The sequence below is a fragment of the Hemicordylus capensis genome, chromosome 16 (assembly GCF_027244095.1).
Source record: "Hemicordylus capensis ecotype Gifberg chromosome 16, rHemCap1.1.pri, whole genome shotgun sequence".
Classification (NCBI taxonomy): Eukaryota; Metazoa; Chordata; class Lepidosauria; order Squamata; family Cordylidae; genus Hemicordylus; species Hemicordylus capensis.
In genome coordinates this window covers 13,497,504-13,519,644 of record NC_069672.1, presented here as the reverse complement: position 1 = coordinate 13,519,644, position 22,141 = coordinate 13,497,504, and the positions used below count along the sequence as shown (strand labels likewise).

General features: G+C 49.5%; 1 protein-coding gene across 12 annotated transcripts in view; it reads left to right on the top strand.

The window, feature by feature from the left end:
- The window catches only part of RERE (arginine-glutamic acid dipeptide repeats), a 272,298-nt gene that overhangs the window by 47,529 nt on the left and 202,628 nt on the right, over nucleotides 1-22,141 (top strand). The window contains exon 1 of one of the 12 annotated variants that reach the window (XM_053280793.1): nucleotides 7,465-8,249. The exons of 10 other annotated variants lie outside the window; for them this stretch is intronic. The gene's annotated coding sequence lies outside the window, so the exon portion shown is untranslated. Of the gene's footprint in view, nucleotides 1-7,464; nucleotides 8,250-8,420; nucleotides 8,590-22,141 lie in introns of those variants that run through there. One more of the 12 variants, XM_053280795.1, reaches the window with a different exon arrangement.

The following is a 22,141-nucleotide window of genomic DNA, read 5'->3' as shown; positions in this document are numbered from 1 at the left end:
CTGGAAGTACTGTGCTGGGGATGGATCGGGCCAGTTACTCTCCCCCTGCTAAATAAAGAGAATCACCACATTCAAAAAGGTGCCTCTTTGCCCATTTAGCAGGGAACTAAGTCTGTAACATGTGCAATCCTTGGTTTTAACAGACCAGTAGAAGGTCCCAGGTTTAATGCCTGGCAGCATCTCCAGGTCTGGCTCCAAAAGGCTCTTGCATGAAACCTTGAAGAGCTGCTGCCAGTCAGTGTAGGCAAGACTGAGCTAGATGGAACAATAGTCTGATTCTGAAGGCAGCTTCGTGTGATCATCAGGTGTACCCTAGCTTGGTAGTAGTGCATCGTCTTAGCATGCAGAAGGTGCCAGGTAGGGCTGGGAGAAACTCGTACTTGAAACCTTGGAGAGCCGCTACCGGTCAGTGTAGGCAAGACCAAGATAGCTGGGTACATGGCCGCTTCCCACGTTCCTTCTGATGCTCCTCTGAGCGACCTGGAACTAGATTTGTAGCCTTAATTAACAATGCTGATTATGGTTTTCTGCTGCTGTATAACTTACGTGTGAGACGGTTTTTAATGATAGGGTGTATTCGAAAGGTGGTGTAGTATGCTCTTGTATGAGGCTTCTGTTATTTTATAAGAAGCTTTGGGAGCTCTGAAACCAGATGAAAAAGAGATAAACCGAAATATCATCTAGGAACCCTAAGGGCTGTGGGAGTGGCCCTAGGCATTGAGCGCCTACACAGATGCCTGCACAGTGATTACCGTGTGTGGTAAGGAGGATATAAGAGGGCTGGTGGGAAGCATCTCTGCCCTAACTGGATCAGCTCAAGAGAGAGAGAGAGAGCCAGTGTGGTGTAGTGGTTAGAGCGCTGGACTAGGACCGGAGAGACCCAAGTTCAAATCCCTGTTCAGTCATGGACTTCACTGGGTGAGTCTGGGCCAGTCACTTCTCTCTCAGCCCAACCTACCTTGCAGGGTGGTTGTGAGGATAAACATAACCTTGTACACTACCCTGGGCTCCTTCGAGGAAGAGCAGGATATCCATGTAAAAATAAACCTGCTTTTACTGGGCGAACCTTGGGGGGTTTGGATTGGGCTGCGTATCTGCAAAGATCTGTGCGCTGGGCATTTTGTAGATTATATGGACCACTCTGGGTTGTGCGTGGTGCTCTTATGGAGTGAAATGGACTGGTGCTGTGACCCTGACAGAGACCCTCGCCCTCCCTGGCTGCTGCCGAAGTTCAATCGTGAACATACCCAAAGCAATGCCTTGAACAAGCGTGTCGTTAAACAGGTTTGCTTGGCCGGATTCCAGCCGTGCAGAAGCGCATCAGACCAGGTTCGAGCAGCATTTGTCAAGTGCCTGTCTCCGTTGTGCTTGATAATGGCTTTAACAAACTCCCTCTCTCGTCAGTGCAAATGGTGTTCGCTAAACAGAGCTGCCGAATTCCTTCTGCAAGCCAAAACTGTTGCTAGCTGCTGCGATTTCCTCCCCCACCCTCGCCGTTTTCGCTCCCCAGCACCAACTCTTATGACCTGCTCAGCTTTAAGTGCTTAGTAAATTTTAATAATGCATTTCTAATGTGATCTATCCGATAAGGCAAAGTGCTCTTACAATTAGTTTTGCCTGCTGAAGTATGTTTATCTGGTCGTCGCCTCCTCCTCCTCCTGGCTCAGTTTGTCTAGTAGGTGAAGTATTTATGCATGCTTTGATAAGAGCTAATTCTCTCCGAAGGAATTTCTGAGAATGGCTGTTACTCGATAGATCTGGTGCTATGTCTCAATTTAATGTTCTTCAGGTGTACTAAAGCTCTCGCAAGAGGGTATAAATTATTTCTGCTTTCTGTGGAAAACAGTGTGGCTGGAAAGCGTTACTGCCTGAAGGCTGGGGAAGATTTGCTGTGTGCTGCTCTGTGCCTAGTGGCAGGGTGTTCCACCTGCACTGCCTGCTGGATAATGGCTTAAGGAGGCTGCCCAACCCGGTGCTTTTTAGACTTTCTGCCTTCAAGGAGCCCTTTCCATGTTGACTTGTCTTCCCACCTGGAATGCATGAAGCTGCTTAATACCGAGTCAGACCCTTGGGCAGTTTAGCTCAGTACTGTCCACTCTGTCTGGCAGCAGTTCTCCAGGGTTTTGAAGAGGGCTCTTTCCCAGCCCTATCTGGTGATGCTGGCGGGGTTGTGCCTGCAACACACTGTGCCACGTAGATGCAGTGTATTTGCCCCAGAACCCTGCAGTAGAGGATTTTGGCGCCGGTTCTGTGTTCTGCACAAGCCTGAGGGCCTGTTCTCACAATTATTAATGGGATAGGAGAAGCCTCCAATCCCATTTTGGGAGCTGTGTGCGCTCCCAATATTGGATGAGGTGTTAGATAAAAGTAAGATTGGAGGCTGGGACCGTGATTGTGAGCTAAGCCCCATCTGGGTAGGGTGGTTTTTCTTCCTACCTGATTCCATAGCCAGGGGTGGCATCCGGGTCCTACCAGCTTGGCTTTGACAAGACAAGCAAGCTCCTCATCTCCAGCCTTGTCTTTATCGAACACCCCGTCAATGATCAGGAGTGTGCCCAGCTCCCAAAGTAGGATAGGAGGCTTCTCCTACCCTAGTTTCAATCGTGAGGACAGCCCTCAGGTCTGCACTTGCAGGAGAATAAGGCGGTCGAATTTTGGACTTGGTTGGCCACTCCTGACTGCCGATGGGGATACCCATTTTGGATGCTGCTCCCACGTTAAAACACACCCTGCAAGCAGAAAGCTCCATCGAAAATGCTCCCCGCAAGCAGAAATCGGTTCTCTCCCCGATGTCTTCTGGAAGTGCCACATGCAAGCTGTATTTCAGGGGTGTTTGCCTGCAGGCTCCCAGGGATCATTGGATCGGAAAGCTGCTGACCTAGCCCCTTTATTTATTTCTGTGTGTAAACTGCTTTGGGAACTTGGGTTGAAAAGCTGCATATAAGTATTCGCCCTATCCGTGTTTTTAAAAGGGGTGTCTGGCTTCCCAGCCCTAAAAGCAAGCTCCGTTGGCCTCTTTAGAGTCTTTCTCCAACACACACACACACACACACACACAGGCACGCACCCACGTGGTGTTATTCAAAACTGTGCCCCGCTCGCTCGGCTCTCCTCTGCAAATAGCAGGAGTTAATGACAGTGTGTCAAAGCTTTAACTTTGAATTTCACCCGCTTTTGTTGGTTTGTGTCACAACCTTAATGTTACTTAAACTAGGTATTCTGTTTAATTATAATGCTTATAATAATGTCAGATGTCGGATCACTTGGCTGCATGCTTAGGCCTGTACAAGGCTGAGTGCTTTGCTTGAAACTGCATCCCTTGTCTCCTTTCATTATCTGTTAATGGTACTCAACATGACAGGGTTGTTTTGATAAATGGAGGCTGCACGGAAACCCGGCCTGGAGTCTGCCTCCGCTCTGGATTGGGAGCCGCCCCTGCGCAGCATCAGGCAATCCTGCCGGTTGCTTGAGCATGTTGTGGGTTGCTTTGTTGCATGTTGCACCTGAGCCACAAGCGCCAGGCTAGGACCTGGTGCAGATGATTCCAGTCTCTCCCAGTACTGCCCTGAACTAGAGTCCTTTTTTCAGTCAGATCTGAATTGCAGCACCAGTACACACCCACCCAGTTGCAACTTTTGCCTCGTTTAAACTGGTTTGAAATGGAAACCAGTTCCGATTTTGAATCTGTTTTGGAGGGGTCCACCTACCTCCATTTATACACTCTATGTAAAACCTTGGGTTATCCAGGGGCAGCTCCCCACATCCATGTTCCTTTTTTTTTTTTAATGCAAGAATGTTTGTGCACATTGCTCCTGAATCTAAAATAATTATAGTGGCTGAGCTGGATTCCTACCCAAGTGCTGCTGCAGGGGTCTCTGTGGCACAAAAGCTAATCTGATGTCTTGCATGGAGAAATGTAAGCAAGCTTAAAAATTTCTGGCTGTATCCTGTGCGCCTCAAGCACCACCCACACATGGGCAGGGCTTGGAAGGGGAAAACCTGAGGTCCATGTTGCCCACTCAGCCATCAGGGCCTGCGTGGTGGTATGGCTGGAGTGGCAGACAAAGGATATCTAGATTCCCTTCCTTTCTCAGCCATGAAATTCAGTGGGGTGACCTTGGGCCCAAGTTTGTCCCCCAGCCTACCTCACAGGGTTGTTGTGGGGGTAAAATGGGGAGATGGGTAACTTGAGCGCCAGTAACGTTGGACCCTCATCCCGCTGGAGTTTTTCCTTCTCTGAATGAAACTGGAAGGCTCTAGTGCCCCTTCCAGCTCCAAAATGCTGTAATTCTTGGCTGGCGGGCATTTGAAGAGCTGTACAAAAAGTGCTCTCTCAGGTGGAACTAGGCACAAGAGGAGGTTGTCAGAGAAAGGTGGGATGGGTGGAAGAAGGATGTGGGCTGGAAGCAAGTCCGATTTGGAGCCTTAGGAGGTGGATTTTCAAAATTAGTTTTTTGGGTTTTTAAAAATGCAAGTCTATCAGCTGGAGTTGTCTGCTGCTTATCCTATGCTTATTTTGCATGTGTGTCTCTGGTGCAGGTTCACGGGGATTCTGTGTTGGTATATTTTGACACCACTCCCTCACATGGATTTTGGTACACCTTGTGTTTTATTTTTGGGAAGGGCATCTAAAACTCCAGTCAGTTTGAATAACTTCAGCCAGGTGTGAGGAGATAATGGGTGCTTTCAAGGACACCCTAAATAATCCCTGCAACTGCATTTCTGCTAGCCTCTTCATTGCCTCTTGTCCTGTTGCAGTCACCACCGGAAGAAGCTTCACCTGAGGGCCTTGTGCTTCTGAAACACTGGGATGTGACCATCCCTTGTCCAGGTCCAACGTAGTTATCATTGGATACATCCATAATTGTTTGAGGCATCCCAGGGGAGCTGGGATTTAAGGGCAAAGCTTTAGAAGATGGTTGCCGGCTCAGTAGGTCAGCGTTCCTGAGCTTAGATAGCCATTATTTTTCCCCAAATGGCACACCTTTTATAGGTCTTGGTTCCCTCTTAAGGGAGATGCTAGCGTTGCGTATCTTTGGCCAAGTTAGTGATGCCCTTCTGGGACAACTCTCCCTATGCTTGTGGGAATGGAATGTGGGGTGGGATTCATTTAAATTCTTGGCCAAGTGATGGGACTCAGGCCATGCCCCACATTTCCCAGTCATCTTGCCAAGTGGCCATGGAGTGTGGGAGCTGTCAAGCCAACCCGTCCTAGCCCTTCTGAGAAGATGTCCTGCACAGAGGTCCTTCTAATTGTTTTCTTCTCTGTGCAGAATGAGTTTTGTTCTGGGCGGCAGGATCAAAGCACCGTGTGCGCACATGCATACGGAGTGGGGCCTTCCTGATTCAACCTGAGCGGGATCGAAAATGAACTGAGCGGACATCAGAACACTTGTGAGCGCGCACCTGTGCGCACGCCTTAGAGGGAAACAGTGGTCCTGCACCTCCCCCCTCTCCTTCAGCTGTGGGGCTTGGCTTTGTCCTGTGCTTTTTCGGAATGTGAGGCCCACGGTGGGCAATAGCTGGTGGAGGTATATGCAGGAGAAGTGGGTGCGTGAGTGAAAGCCATTTGTGAAAGCATCTGCAGAAGGCCCTCATTCGTACAAGCCCATTTTTGCTTGAGCAGAGTTATGCGGGGTGGGTTTGTGTGATAGACAAGAGATTTCCACTTAACCTGAATACACTTCACTTCGGGAAGACTTCTCCTGGCAGCACAGGGTGTGGAGCACCACAGCAGCAGGCCCTTGCTGGAGCCACACACCCTTCCTGTGGCTTGCTGGGTGGCAGGCCACCCTTGCTTCAAAAACAGGGCGAGGGGCTTAAGTGCCGAGTCGGCTTTGTAGCTTGACTCGGGGATTGATTTTCCCCTTTCTTTTTTTTGGCTCTGGCGGTGCAGTTCCATCACTGAGCCTCTCGGCTGGGAAGCTTATTTCCACCGAGCACCTTGGCTTTGGACAGGCTCCCATTGAGACGCTAATGTGTGGCGCTGATCTTTCAAGGGAGCCTGGCTCCGCTGCCTTCAAGAGCGTATTGATCACGGCGGCCTTTCAGGGTGGCAAGGGTGTTAGACTTCATTAGCTGGGCTGGCGGTCTCGGCAGCCGCATGTCGCTGGTGCCGAGCAGATTAAGGCTTGCAGCTTGGACCTTTTTAATCTCGCAGAGAGAGGCCTTGGGAGTGCAGCAATGCAAAATAAGTGCCGGCCAGCAAATAGGCAGTAAACGTGGAACTTGAGTGCACCGGGCAAACGCTGAAGATCAGCAAAGGCGGCTCGGGCGTCCCTCTCAGCCACCCGCTCTCCCGGCAATTGGGTGGGCATCAGTGGTGGATTGTCTGCATCCTTGGGGGTAAAGCGGGGAGATCAGCCCACGTGAGTGTACATGGTGGGTGTATTCTTTGGGGTAAAGTGGGGAGACCCGTCCATGTGGGTGTCCACGTGTTTGCAGATGTTCAGCGGAAGGGTAGTGGGTGTCCAGGGCTATGGAGCACAAGATATGCATGTGGCCAAGCAAGAGACCTTCCTGGTGACCTTAGAGCTGTGATGTCATGAGGACCCTGACCTCCTGTTCATGGCACTCCTTGTGGGTGCAAACACAGCCCTAATGTGGTGCCCTTCAGTGGAGCTTAAAACTGCTGTTTTTGAAAAGGAATGTGTGCTTCTAAATTCTATATTGCCACTCCTTAAATCCTGTCCCTTTCTGGCTGCCTCTGGGGTGTGTGTGTGTGAATACAGTTTCCTTCAGACCCATTTTCATTTCAGATCGCTGCAAAACCGTCCGTTGATTATTGCTCGCTAATCATTGCGCTTGATGGCTTTGGCTTTCTTTCCAGCGCCATACCCGTCTCGTTTGACAGCAGTGCTTGGCTGGGTGCATGCTGGTAGATCCCAGTTTCATCAAATACTGTCCCCCCCCCCAAAAAAAAAATGTTGAAAGAGGACTGTGTGCCTTAGCAGAGGAATCTGTTTGGTGGGAGAGGCTGGTGCTTGCAGCTGGGTGTTGACAAAATGGCTTACTGGTTGTATCAGCAGCTACCCAGCCTGTGTGGTGTGTGTGTGGTCATGATGCCTCTCGGGTACCACTGGCTTGGCATCTCTGCCTTCCCAGCCTCTGGCTTGTGGGGTGGGTGTTTGTGTGTGTGTGTTCCCACCTCGCTTGGCTTTCCCTCCACCTCTCTGCTTTCTTGATCTCCCTCCCTGTGTGTGTTTTGATCTGCATTTGTGAGGCGTGAGGCAGGAGCTGGCTGCCTGCATTAATATTCCTGGGGCTGCCGCTGCTGCAGCGCCAGCTCTCTCGGATGTGAGCAGCCGCGTCAGATCACTCGCGGGGATGCTTTGCCTCTCTTAATATCTTGCTTGCAGATGCATTTTCTAGCTGACCACGCTATTAAAGAGCCGCCATCAATCACCCAGCCAGCTTCTCCCGGTTCCGCCTCGGCTGCTGGGGCGGCGTTGGCGCTGGCGAGGAAAGGGGGCAGGAGGTGCTGCTGCTCTGGCTGGCGAGGGCGGCCAGCAGCAGCAGCCCCCGAGCCCGGGACTGCCGCCGCCGCCGCCGCCGCCCTCTGCGCCGAGCGCTCCCTCTCCCGGCGGCCGAGCTCCGCTCCGGGTTTTGCGGCGCGCCGCGGCTGGTTGTCCTGGGGAGGCTGAGCTTCCCTCTCGCTCTCCCTCTCCTCCTGGTGTCTGGCTCGAAAGCAAACGCGGCGGCTGGGTCGCGGCGAGGCATGTGGAGGTGGCTGCTGCTGCTGCCGCTGCCGAGGAGCTGCTGAGCGGCGGCGCCTGCGGGAGGAGCGCAGCCCTCCGTTGTTGCTGCTGCGCGCAGGCAGGCCGGGCGGCCGCCGCCGGCGGGCTGCTCCTTCTCCGAGCCGGGCCATGCCGCCGCCGCCGCCCGTGGCTGTGCTGCTGCTGGCGCCCGCACTCCTGTCTGGCCCAGCGGCGGCGCTGCAGTGAAGCGGGGGCCTCCTTTTGTTCGCCAAGTGCATCGCGCTCGCCTCTGGCCCCTGCCTGCTGCTCTGCCTTCTTCCTCCTCCTCCTCCTCCTCCTCCGTGGGCTTCGCGTGTGGCTTCCGCGCCGCCGCCGCCGCCGCCTGCCTTCCTCCTGCTCCTGAGAAGCGGCAGCCCAAGGTCCGCCGGGGTCAGCCGGGAACAGCTGCTGGGATTGCGGGCAGGTTGCCTCGGCCCGCGGCCGCGCCAGGAGTCGGCCGCCGTGCGCCTTGCGGGGGGTTGATGCCGAGCGGAAAGTCCAAGGCTGGCTGGGGTGAGTGAGGGGCCCCGATCCCTGCCTGCTGCGGCGGCTCCCCTGTCCCCTGCCTCGCCTAACTGCTGGGCTGGTGGCGGGCGGGCGGGGGGGGGGGGCGTTTCGCGCGCGCGCAGAAGTGTGCCAAGTGAAAGTTGCGTTTCCTCTCGAGACGGAGTCGACTCGGGCTTGCCTGGCCGCGAAGCAGCAGGACCTGGTTCGCCTGCTCGCCACCTGAGCGCTGCGAGAGCCTTGCACTCCTGGCGGTGGCTGAGCAAGCCGCACCTGGGATGGATCCGCTGGGCAGCAGGCGAAGGGGTCGCTCGTGTTGGCCCCAGGCGCCGCTCCCCAGCGCTTTAAGGTGACAAGCCCCCCCCCCCCACCTGTGTGTGTGTGTGGGGGGGGTTGTTGTCGCTGGCACATTCTGCCTGTGTGTCTCTCCCCCCACACCCCACTCAGAGCCTAACACAAGGGAGTTGCACTCAGCCAGGGCAAACTTTCTTTCGACCATGCTCTTTACATTCAAGGCAAGCTTTTGTGTGTGTGGGTGGAATGCAAAAGCGGGGTAGTGGTACAGCCCCCCCCCTTTTTGGGGTGTGTGTTAGTAGGGGGGAAATCTTTCACTCTGCTTACTGAAGTGGAGCAGAAGTATGTGTTGGAATGCCTTTTATGTTTTTAATTGGTGCGCCGCTGGGTCTAAAGGGCCTTTTTGCCATATTTGCTCAACCTTGTTCTTAGTTGACATGGCGGGGTTGGGGAGGTGGGGGACCCACGCCGCCACTTGTTGTTTCCCCGAGACAGAAACCATCCCTGCTCTTGTTCTATAGCTAGGATTTTGTTTTAATCTTCCCTGGAGGGCCTGTGGGGTGTGTGCTGTGTGTGTGTGTGTGTGTGTGTGTGTGTGTGAGAGAGAGAGAGAGAGAGAGAGAGAGAGATTAGATGGCCTCCTTTGAGCCATATGGGATTTTTCACGATACCTGATCCCAAATGGTAGTTGACAGAGGTTGCCACCCTCCATCCACTTTATATAAGCCCCATGGAGAGGAAGGGGACTTGCTCCTCCAACCAAGCACTGGGGCAATTGTAGCCATGAAGGCACAGTCATCCTCCTCTTAAAACTTTTCTTTTCTCTCTTTAAAAAAGAGAGAAGGCTGAGAGAAGAGAAAATCGGGCTAGATATACAGTGTCTTCCAGTTTTATACTCCTAGAAAAGAACTTAAGCGGGATTTAAAGCTTTAAAGTTGGAGGGACGTAATTGCAGTGTCAACAGGCATTGGTCTGTGGGCAGTTAGTTCCAGGCCTCCAACGACCACTGCAGTTGTGGGGAGTTGGGGGCCTGTCCTCTAAAGGCAGCCAGTACTTTGCAAGCACCTACGGTTGCCCAATTAAAAAAACAAAACCACACAAATTACACTAGGCAGACATGTTTTTAAAGATCCTTAACAGCAACCTTGAGAATTGAGACATACGTTCATCCTTTCTCTTTCCACATACCCCTGGTACAGTGTGTAAATAAATAGATCTAGGAGTGTGTGTGTGAGCGGTTTTGTAACAGATCTTCGGGACCTGTGTGTGCTTGAAATCCACTCTGGTGGGGTGCTTATTGTTACTCTGCTGGGGCAGGCTGAGTGCTTGGAGGTGTTTGATCTGGCTGTGGGATAATGGACTAGGATTATACTCTGTGTGTGTGTGTGTTTCCTTTCTCCAAACCCCACGTCCTTCTGAAAGTTGATGCATCAGCCTCAACTGCTGCTGAGCAGCATATCTTGAAGCCCTCAAACTCTGTGTATATGCATTCCCTACATTTAAGCAGGATTCCAGAGAGAGAGAGAGAGAGGCCGTTGAGAATTTGCCTTGTTCTGTGGTTAGCATTTATGAATTGAGGCAAGGGCTGACGTAATCTCTCCCCCTTTCGCCACTTCCTTTGTGTGCTTTCTCCTAGTTCTATGGCGTGGGACTGCTCTGTGTGTGTGTGTGTGTGTGTTTACTTCAAACAGCCGTGGTTCTTCACAGGCTTCCACAACCTCCTTCATCTGCTTTTGCTTTGGCACAACCACGCCACTTGTTCCTTAAATGAAGCACTTAAAAAAAAGAAAAAAAAAAGGAACCCTTTCCATGATCTTGTTCTGTAAGGGTTCAGTGAGTCGCTTGTAGGCGAGCCTTTTATTTTAATTAATGTAACAATGCAGACAGCTGTTGTGTCAGAATGCATTGGCTCCCGTTTCCAGCGTGGGGTCTCCTGAACGGGGAGGCTGCCTGGAATTGTGCAGTGGAGTTTGCTCGCCACCTCCCTCCCTCTTTCCTTCCTTCCCCTCTCCTTGTTCATTTTTATTTATGTGATGGGACGTGACAGGCTTTTGTTCCCTCCTGTTGGTAACTAATAGCTCATTTTGTGAGGGAGGTTTTTTAAAAAAAACTGCTTTGGCTTGTCAAGGAGAAGGTGAAAGGGGCAAGGAGTGCAAAAGGATAGAAAATGCAAGTGTGTGTATGTATATATATATATATGTGTGTGTGTGTGTGTGTGTATTTATAGGTATGGCTAAAGCATAGCTACTAGTCTCTTTCCCCTGAGCAATGCCACAGGAAGCCAGGGGTGGATTGTTCAGACAAGGCATTGAGCTGACAGGTACAGCCTGAGCCATTAGGCAACCCCTTTGGTCTCTGGCACAGGTCACAATATGCCTAAAAAAAGGATACCTTCAGGACCGCTTTCTCCTGTATCAGCCGATCTGTGCTCCTATAGGAGAAATCCTATATGATTGGCCCATATATACATGAGCCAATCAAAGTCCTCCTCGGAGAGCCTACGCCATGCTCCCTCCCACCCTCTGAGGTGCCCAGAGAGGTTGTGCAGGGCCTCCCAAGTTGTAGCACTGATGCTGTGCCATTTTCTCCTTAGGAAGGCTCTGTTAGTGTCATCCTTGTGATCTTTAAGATGCCAGACAAAACAGTGCCTTTTCAGAGGGCTTTTGGGGCTGATTGACTAAAACCAACTACTAATACACATATTTATATACTGCTCATCAAAGTACTCAAAGCTGTTGACATAGAAAATTAAGCTGAACATGGTTGCTGATCTGTGCTGGTTTTGAGTGGTGCCGGTGGCTGTTTGCACTTTGTGCTCAGAACTTTGTTTTGTGACTTTTAAAGTGTTTTCAGGTATTGTAAGCCACCTTGTGGACCCATATGAATTAAAAACCCAGATGTAAATAGTGGGAAATAACTTCTAGGGGGCAGCTTGTTTCAACAATACCAGCAAGAGAGTCTCGTGGTCCCATAAAGACCAGCACATGTATTATTTTGTGATCTGGAATCCACTTCATTACATGCAACTGATGGAAATGGATGCTAGTCCACGGAGGCTGATGCCATATGAATGTGTCCCATCTTTAAAGTGCCTCAGGACTCTTGGTTCCTTTTAAATAAGGAAAGGAAGTCTTGGGGTACAGGAAGGGTTTCCTCTTGCTGCCTTGGCGGGGGACAGAGCTACCCTTTCTGAAGCTGCAGAGTGTGATTTTTGAGTGCCCCCCTGCCCTTAATGGAGTGTTGTCAATTCATATCAGTTAAGCAAGCGTGCAGGTGAACTGCTTTCTGTTGTATGGGATCGCAAATAGAGGGTGTGTGTGGAAACGGCTTCTCGGCAACGGAGCTCTACCAGGTGGGTCATATCTCTAGCAGCATGCAGTAATTGTCTTGTTGGATCAGGTCCACCTAGTCCTGTACTGGCTCCCTGAAGTAGTGCCCCCCCCAACTTCTGGGGAAGTCATAAGATCCGTACGATGGAGAGAACCATTTCCAGCACCAGATAATCTTTGCAGCCTCTGAAAAGGGAGAATATGTTGAGCCATTTATGACTTGGCCTAACCAACTTCACTGGGCTGTTGGGAGCAGAAAACGAAATGTGGATGTACTGCAGCACCACTCCTGGTTTTCAAACAATGGGATAGAGTAAGTGGAAACATAATAAATATGATCAATGACCTTGTGAAAAGGCTAATAAACACATGCAGTCATCAGGTTAAATGTTTAGGGCATAAACAGATGAGATCTGGGGTTGAGCTGGTGGGGGTGGTTAGCGACTGGAAGCTTAGGAAGTGAAGGTTACAGAATCCCTTCCTGTTCTTAAATGTATGTTAGAGACTCCCCCTTGTTTTGAACATTTTATGAGAATGCAAGAAACCCACAAGACTGAAGTGTTGTGTGTGTGTGTGTGTGTGTCTGTGTGTGTGTGTGTGTTGATGAATAATATCATCCTCTTCGCTGGGGCTCCTGGTGGACTCTCATTCAAGGGACTGATTAGGTTCATGCCTGCTTACCTTTAGCAATGCCACATCACTACTGCCAGGCCATCCAATGGGTCTGTGTCTGGATTGTTCTGAGTAGATTTCTCTTGCAGATATTGCCAACTCAGTGACTGGTTCTGTTCTCCCTCCCCCTTCTTGCTGGTGAGTGACGCGGATGGTATCCTTTGTGTTATCTGGAACGTGCCCAAAGCAGTGGTGTGATAAGAGATGAAGCTGAGAGAGTTGCTGGGGGCAGGGTGCAGTGTCGGTCAAAGCCACAAAACCCAACATGCATGAAATTTGTTTGTACATACGGCTAATGGGGTGTCTTGACTGGAGGTCTGATTAATTGGCAGCAAGCAGAATGGAAGTGGAGGTAAACACTGTGCAAGGGTAATTCTTCGGCGAAAACATGAGCAGGTTGAAAAGGCTCTCGCTGCTCATAAGGGGCAGAAAGTTAGGTAGGGATGTGTGTGCTTTGGAGCCCCCCCTCCCCAGTACTTTTAACACATTTTTAATGCGACCACACCACCTGAAACAGATTAAAAAGGATTTTGGGGGGCCCCAGGGGGTGTGGAGGCCCTGGACTTTGGCCCAGAATTCCAGGGGTAAGAGAGTGTGTGTGTGTGAGTGAGAGTGTGAGACAAGGGTAGGCAATAGGATTTGGGGGGCGGGGGGCTTGTGAAGATGTGGAGTGGGATTTTCAGCTGGATTTAGCTCAGGGAGACTTGGGTTCAGTTCCCCAGCCAGCCCCCAAACTCATGGGATGACATAGAAACTTCCAGGAAGCTGCAATCTGCTGAGTCAGACCCTTGGCCTACCTAGCTCAGGGATGTACCAGCTGGCTGGTAGCATCTCTCCAGGCAGGGGTCTTTTCCCTGGCAGCATCTACCTTCCACTGGGAGATGAACCTGGGGGTTGAACCTGGGACCTCCTGCATGCCAAGCAGATGCCCTCACAACGGGGTTGTGGCTCCATCCCAGCTGGTGACCTTGGGCCAGTAACCAGTTCTTAGCCTGAACGATTTAACAGGATGGTTGTAAGGGGTACAGGGTCAGGCCATGTACGTTGCTCTGCGTTTGGGTGGGATAAGAACATAGTAATAGAAAATGGAAAAGCTGCAGTCTCAGTGCCACTCTAGCTTCGGGTTGTGTGAATTTTTGGTGGCGTCTCATTGAACCTCACAGCCCCTGCTCCTTTGAGCCCAGGTCAAGGCTTGTAGACCTAGATCAGGAGATGCTTACCTTGCTTGGTTGGTGTTAGCAAATGCTGTGCAGGTGGCTGGCAAGTTGCCACACACGTCCCTTTGAGTGCAGCAGAGTCTTGATGAATCCAGTTTCCATTCTTCTAGGATATTTTTTCCACCACTCTCCTTGTTCTTCCTGGCTTACCCTGTGTTTGCAGCTGCGGTTGGAGCAAACGTGTGTGACTCTCAATTCATAAGTAGTTTACAACAAGACAGCACAGTGATGCATGGAAAAAGGGAGAAATTGTGCATCTCTTTGCAGGGCAATCCAAAACGCACTGTGGATCAGCTCTGCCCTTGGACCCTAGATGGCAAAACGTGAGCTCGCAGTCAACTCTCTGTATTCTCCTAAATACAACAAATAAGCCCTGCATGTTTGACAAGCAGATTTCAAGCTGAATGCCTCCTGGGGTTGCCTTCTGCCTGCTAACAGGTGTCTTCACTCGCTCCCCATCAGGCTCTCTAGCGATAATTTAAAAAACAGCAACGCATAGCTATTAATAGTCTCGTCCTTGGGCCATAGCCTGGTTTTCAAACCCTGGCAAGAATGTGAAGGGGGATTCTGCCATAAAGGGTGAACCAGTGCCTGATACAATGCAAGGCGATGTTTTCTGCTGCGAAAACCAACCAGGGGATCATTCGGAGAGAGGTCCGTTTAGTAATCCTGCGGCAAGATGATGGCTCATGCTGCTCATTCACTTTCACGCCTGGTTTTTGTGGTGCAAACTGCTAAGATTCTAGTCCTGAAGGAAATGGGGGTGTGTGGGAGCCAGACACCAGCAGCATGCCAAAAAGAGAGAGAGGGTTGGGTTTTTTGTCAGCGCGGAACTGTGAGCAGCAAGTCTCCAGTTCATTTTTAAACTTAGCCCTAAAATGTGGGGTGGGGTTTTAGACAGCCATTACCTCTAACTCTCAGCCTTAGTCCTTCCAACATGGGGACAGGACTGGGCTACCTTACAGGATTGTTGGTAAGGCTTGCTGAGGATTGTGGGAAATGCTACTATGACCAGTAAGTAGTCTTAAACTGACCAGGAGTGAGATCTGAGGTCATGGTGGAACTGCCTCATGGACAAATTCATGGAGGACAGGTCTGTCAATGGTTACAGGTCTATCAGTGGCTCCAGCCTCAGAGGCAAGATGCCTCTCAGTACCAGTTGCAGGGGAGTAACAGCAGGAGAGAGGGCCTGCCCTCACCTCTTGCTTGTGGGCTCCCCAGAGGCATCTGGTGGGCCACTGTGGGAAACAGGATGCTGGACTAGAGAGGCCTCCTTGGGCCTGATCCAGCAATGGCCTGTCCTTCTGTTATGTTCTTAAATGTTGAACCTGATGCAGGTGTAACGCTGTCTCCTTGCTAACCATGATTTGCCGATTGGAAGCCAGCCTTGGGGAAGGAGCTCACCTTCATCTCTGATGCAAATTTGCTGCTTTGCTTCCTGGCATTTACTGTGGTTTCATGGTCCAGCATGCACACCAGTGCAAACCAGGTTGCTCTATAACCATGGCTTGCAAGCTTGCTTCAAACCAGGGCTGCAGCCTCTTCTCTGCACGGAAAGGAAAGGAGTCCATATTCACAAAGCAGGTGCCCAATTTGCAAGCCATGGTGTATTGGGTCATTGTCTTTTTGCTGTTCTTGTTTTGTCAAAATTTGCTAGATGGTTGTAGAAGAGCAGTCCAAGAGAATAGGTTGGAGAGGAATTGAGGCATGAAAGTGGAAAGCAAGCCTTTTTCCTTGCTTTGCTCACATTGAAGAATTACATTTTTGGTCTGGTATATTTTACAAACAGTTGCTTGGAAAGCAGGATGAGAAGTACTATATTGACAGTGAGGGACTGATTCATGAGCAGCACCAGGTTTCACCTTAAAATCCTCCTTCAAATACGAAAAATGAAAATCAGTGTTTTAATTTTGACCCTTTACAGTAGGGTCCAATAGGCTTGGGAAAAGAGATGAGTGGCTGTTGCTAGTTGGTTTTCTTTCAGTCCTGTCAAGAGAAGGTCTCTGCTCCTGCATCAGGGTTTTGCTGTGGTGCGATGCACGGGTTTTTGTTTGTTTCTATTATTAAGGACAATTTCTCATCTGACAGCAGGGATGGTCTCTTTCTCTTCCCACCGTTAGCAAAAGTATGGAGGAAATGAGAGCTGTAAATTCTGCATTAGCAGCATGACTGCACACTTCCTCGAGGGGAAAGTAAGAGTGCAAATTTTCCAAGGAATGATTCATTGTGATTAGCTTCTTCTGTGAAAATGGTTATAATTTAAGTGCAACTACCAGAGGTTCTCCTCCAGACTGGTGGTGCTGTAGTCTTAATTCCTAGAAGTTAGGCATTGCCGTGCTGCTCTCTTCCAAAGAAAAGAGCCGCGCTTGGCTACCAAAGCAGCACATGAAGGGAAAGGCTTCTGAGCTTTGTCTAAGCTTGAACTGTTGGAAGGATTTCTGCCTGTCTCTTAATGCATTTTAGTTCTTGCTGCCTTCAGGTGCTGGAGTCTCTGGTGTAGTCAGTGGGCACCATCAGAGGAAGCCAGGTACACCTTTATTCCAGGGATCCACAAACCGAAGCTTAACTCGCTAGCCAGCCATGATTCGTGGCTGCCACCAATCCCCTCTCTCCCCTCTGATCCTCTTCTGGCACACAGGCAGAGGGTTTAGGAGAGAAGCAGGTCTTCTGTCGTTTTCTCTGGGAGATGGAGAAGGGAAGAAACAAGAGGGGGCCCTCTCCGACAGCTCAGAAAGAGTTCCTGCCGTTTCTTACTATCTAAAAAATGGCTGCGGAAAAGAGATCTCTGGGGAGGAGATATGTGTGGTGCTGGGTGTCCTGCTCGCCAGAGGGCTGGGGGCACTCACCGCTAAGGGGTTTAGGATGCTAGTTGCCTGTGGGTCATACATGCGGGCTTGTGTGGATACAGTCTCCCCCTGGTTTCAGTGCTGGACTGCATCTGAAACTTCAAGTCCCTGGATTGTGAGTGGCATCAGTGCCCTAAACAGCTTGAGACCAGGTATTTGAAGACCTGCCTGCTACTACACAAGCCTATTTGTAGCACATATTCATCATTGAACATCTGCCATCCATTTATCTGCCACAGCTAATTCCTGTTGATAGGTCTACCTTTTCTAAAATCATCTCATTAGTAGTCGTCACCACATCTTGTGGCAGGGAGTTCCAGGGACCTCCTTTTTAGGGGCTGTTGTTTTATGGTCAGGGTTGGGAAGATGACAGCTCTACAGCCATTCTTGTATGACTCGCACTTGCTCTAAGCAGGACCATCATAATGCCTCTTCCTAATGGAGCAGGCTACCTTTCGAGTAGTCTCCATTCAGTTTGGGTAGCACCTTATTTTGCCAAGCAGAGAAGCTTCTTTTTTCCTCCTCCAGAACCTTGGGGTAGATGCAAGAACTTTTTCGGTTTGCACTGACCCCCAGTGCGGCAATTTCAAGGCAATTTCAAGTGAGGCCTGCAGATGCCTCGGGCAGGTGGTGATATTACATCAGGTTTTGAACGGAGCTATTGAGGGAGAAAGGAGGAGGCAGTGTGCCGTGAGCAGTTGAGGGAGAATCCCTCTCTTTAAATCTGGCAGAGCAGTCCCTAGAGAGTTGGCTTGTACAGGCAGTCAAAACATATTGTGTTTTGCTTGGTTTCCTTAAAAATCTTAACAAAGGAGCCAAAAACAAGTGCTTCTTCCCTTTTTCTTCTTTTAAGAAGCAAAACAGCTCCTTTGAGATGAGTTGTAGGAATGTGGGTCTTCCCACACATTCTCCCTGATTGAGTCAACCACCTTGGGTAATCCTTCTATGTTGAGTCTTTTGACTCTGTGAGATGGGAGACAACAAAACTGGGTGCTTGAATGTGAGGATGTAGTAAACTGGCTTTGCACTTGGAGGAGTCCCTTGCCTGTGGAGACAGATGTAGGGGGAATTCTGATCAAGTCAAGGTTATTAGAGCCATTCAGAGACTGATTGCCCTTGCGTGGTGTAATAAAGTAATTATGGATACTGTATGGAAATGGCCTACTGTCTGTTTTGATGCATTATTTCTGTCTCTCGCTTGGTTTTATTTTCTTAAAGAGAGAGAAATAGCGTCTGCCTCTTTTGAGCTTTGTTTGTTTTTTTTGCATATTCAAAACGTTGGCAGCGTTGATTTCCACGATATGCTTTGTGGCAATACATATGATATGAACTTGTGCAATACAGCAAACAAAAGGACCAGCTCTGTTCAGGCGGGGATGCTTTCTTGCCTACTCGCCAAGAGGTGACTTGTTAGGGGCCATCAGGTAAGTATTTTTCCAAATATTCCTCTGTGGACTTACTATTCTCTTTCTCTCCCTTTTATCTTCCACAATAAAACTGTCAAGATCTAGAGTAGACAGTTTGGGCAGCTGTCGACCAAAGTAGAATCTTGGCCATCACGGATGACGATCAGGTGGCCTGTCAGAAACCGGGTATTTGCAAGGTAGCCCTGGTGCCAATAAAAAAAGCACAAAGCTCTTTGTGCATGTGTGCGTGCTGAGATGAACTCTAGGCAGAGAATTCTATTTCACGCCCAGTTCCCATCCGGTATTGTGGACATAGCTTTTACCTTTTCTGCCCATACAGCTGAGTCCATCAGTATGCACTCCAGAGGATCAGACTCCGTTCTCCAGGATGCTGTTCTCTGTTGGAATTCCATGGCAATTAAATGGGAGCAAACATTTAAAACACTTGTGCTATAAATAGTATAATCGCCGCGTCCCCTCCTTGTGCAGCTGTGCCTGTTTGGAGTATAGCTGGCACAGGCCTCATTGGGGTTGGTGTTCACAATAACAATATACCTGGCTGGTAAAATGTCATGCCCTGGGACATTTGACCCTCCACACCCCTTTCTAATCAGTGCATGCATGAAGGAATTGCTGCAGCTTTTTGGTGATCTCTAATTGAGTCTCCATTTTTGAGATTTGTATTGCGCAAGTCATAATAACAGTTCTCTTTTTTAAAAAATTGTTGGAAGATCATCTTATGGAAAACAGTTCTATTATACTTTGGTTTAAAATTTGGTTGTGGAGCCATGGGGGGGGGGAATGCGTTGGGTGACTAAAATGATCCTGGAGACTAGTTTGCCACCCCTGGTTTATTTGCTGCTACAGGATTTCCCCTTGAAAATAGTTTATCTCCTGACTCAGACAAGAATTTTGAGTACCTTATGACTTTTTAAAAAATGTACCAGCATTCATTCTTTCTCTGGGGGATAGATCACAGCTCAACACATGCTAGGACTTAGCCGGTCTGTAGTGAATTACATCTGGGCCTGTAGATCTTAAAATTTATCTCATGGGAGAGGTTAGGCTGTTGGGGGAAAAACCAGGCCATGCTGAATAGGTTTAATTGGGTCCTGCATGCCCACTTAATAGAAACCTGGTGAATTTCTCCTTGCACAGAGATCTCAATTGGCTGTGTATCAGGTTTCACTTACAGGGAGAAAACCTGGTGCCTTGAAGGGACAGATTATGTCCATGATTGCTCTCGCCGGCTAAGAGGAAAAGGGGAAAAAAGAAAGGGGGAATATATATATATGTATATATATATATATGTATGTAAATGTCTCCAGAGCACTTTCTTCTCAAGTTACACATTAACAGCACTTAATTTCTAAAGTGAAGGCTGCCAGGGTTCAAAGCTTGCCTGGAATCTTTGCCCTCTGACCTGGAAGCCTTTTAGCCCAGCCGTGCAAATAAGCCTACCAAAATACTAGCCGCATTTCCCTCTCTCCCCACCCCCGCTCTTCTGTGCCTGGCCGCCCAGATCCCGGACACAATCTGTTTATGCAAGACTACCCCCAGGTCTTTTCTGTCTGCTTATCTGGAGAAAACTCTGATTTGCACAGGAGGCTCAGCAAGCTTGCTCCTGTCCACGCGGTGGTGGTTTGAGAGGGGTGGGCAGGCTCTCCCTTGTAATGTGTTGCACGTGATCCAGGTTGGAGCCCTCCCTCTGAGCACTGATACCAGGAAACGGCTAGTGCGGCTAGTTCAAACAAGACCCTGGACCTTGCTGGCTCCTTGTCTAGTGGAAACGGTATATTATTATTTCCATCCTAGAAGAAACGGTCTTTGGCACTTGCGGTTGATGGTAGTTCTGCTATTTTTTCCTGCTCTTGGGTGAATTCCCCACTGAGAGGAATTGTGGCATGTCAGTGGATGATCGTTTGAAGAAAGAACGGACCTTTAAAACAGATCTAAAATAAGGCACATGCATCACTTGGAATGGTGTGTATAATTATTTGTGGGTTATGTATATGACGCATGACCCTCTTACATTACTCTGATGTTCAGGATGGGGTTCTGTATGATATACAGCCAGCTGAATAACCTTAATCTCTTAAAAAGCCTCTTGCTAAGCCAGCGACAATATTTCAGGGTTGGGAATCCATCTAGTTAACAAGGGGGAGGGACTTCGCATTGTCTAGTCGCGCGTGATTGCCTTGGCACTGAGAAATTGCCGCTGTCCTGAAGCTGCTAAATATGTTTTTTCCCCGGGATGCATGGCTCTGGTGTTCCTGTGTTGGCTTGTCTGGAACATTAGCCCGTAATTATGAAGGCTGAGAGGATTTTTCTCCTAATCTATCATTTTGCCTCCTTACACTTTTATGATCTCCTTCGTATTTTTGTCAGGTTATTGCCTGGAGAAACGAGGGAGGAGTTGCATTGGTGAGAAGGGATGGTGTGATCGAGATTTCCCCCCCCCAGCAAAACAATACCAGAGCAAAATAGGAAGCTGCCATATACTGAGCCAGACTTTTCTGTCTATCTTGCTCAGCATTGTCCACACTGACTGGCAGCGGCAATCCAGGGTTTCAGGCAGGAGACTTTCCCAGCCCTACCTGGAGATGCTGCCAGGGATTGAATCTGGGACCTTCTGCCTGCAAGGCAGATGCTCTGCCATGGAGCTGCTGCTTTCTGCCCTGACCTCATTGAGCTTGAGCTGTTCTTGAGCCATGGTGGATGGGGCAGTGGTTTTGTGGTGTGGCTGAAGTGTCTGCCGAGCCGTCCCATTAACCTGCAGAAGTACTTGCGGAGAGGTTTGGTGACGATTTCTGTCTTGAAGGCCATGTTATTGGAACGCCGCTGTGCTTTGTAGCGCTTCGTGTCTTGGAGGGTAATAGTACTTGTCTGACTTAAACGGGATGGCGGCGGAGGACAGCATTCCCTGGAACAGAGATTCCCAGATTTTCTTGACGACAACTCTCTCCATCCCTAGCTGCAGTGGTCAGTCTGGAAATGAACTCTGGGCACTCAGAATGTTCCGAAATTCTACTCGGGCTGTGATGAAAGTCTTCAGAAAGTCCTATCGGCTCAGAAGAGAAGCCAAGCCATTATTATTATTTTTTAGGAGTACCTTGCCTTCTTTTCTGAGCCTCTTTGTGTGTGGCAACTTGTCCTTTTACTCTCTTTGGCAAACATTCTTGACACCCCACCCATTACTGACTTTTGTGTGGCAGATGGTAAACTCTTCTTTCGAAGAGCTTTTAGTTAAATTGGGTTTTCAAATGCTTGTCTTGTCTTTATTCTGTGTGTGTGTGTGGCTTTTTGTTTGTTTGTTTTTGTTTTGCATATGGCTTCTTCTATTTCTGCCATTTTTTGGTAAACTACTCAGATATGTCTTCTGCCCTGGGGCAATGTGTACATGTAAACTCCCTTTGTACATGGCCATGCAAGACATGCTGAGCAGCTATTGACAGTCTTGTTTTGGTGAGATGGGCAATACTGTGAAACTAACCTAAGGGGTTGTAGGTATGGCCTGTCCTGGGCAGACTCCACTACGGAGACCCTAAAGCCCCCTAGCTTCTCTCATTCATTCATCCATTGTCCTTGGTTCTCAAAGGCAGCTGCAGCTCAGATCTCTGCACCGAGGATGCCTGGGCTCATAGATGTGCGTCTGAGTAATGTTTTCCTCTTGCCTCATGGCAAAACACTGATTATGCAGCTCTGGAGTCCAGTTCAAAGGTCGGGCTTGGGGCAGGAAGGGGTTTCTTGTCTTTTAAATGCCAACTATTTATGGCCCCCTCATCCCCCTAATGCAATCAAAGAAGTGATGTGTTAGGCAGTGCGTGGCAGTTGTCAGGGTGCTGATGAAATGGCAGAGAGTTTGTGGGTCTCTCTCTCTCTCTCCTTCTCTCCAGCCTACGGTAAGAGGAAGGGATCAAGTCTCCATTTCACACATGAATAAGCAGCCTTAATCTCCCGATTACAAGAGTGCGCTACTGTACTGGAGCAGAGAAAGCTTTGTAAGGGGTAGCAAATTCTGACGGCGGCTCCGTCACTAACTGCTGCTCTTTTGGAGAGAATGAGCCCTCGGTCTAAAATGAACGCCCGCTTGTCCTCGGTCATAAATCTTGTTACGCTCAATATGTGTATGAAAGC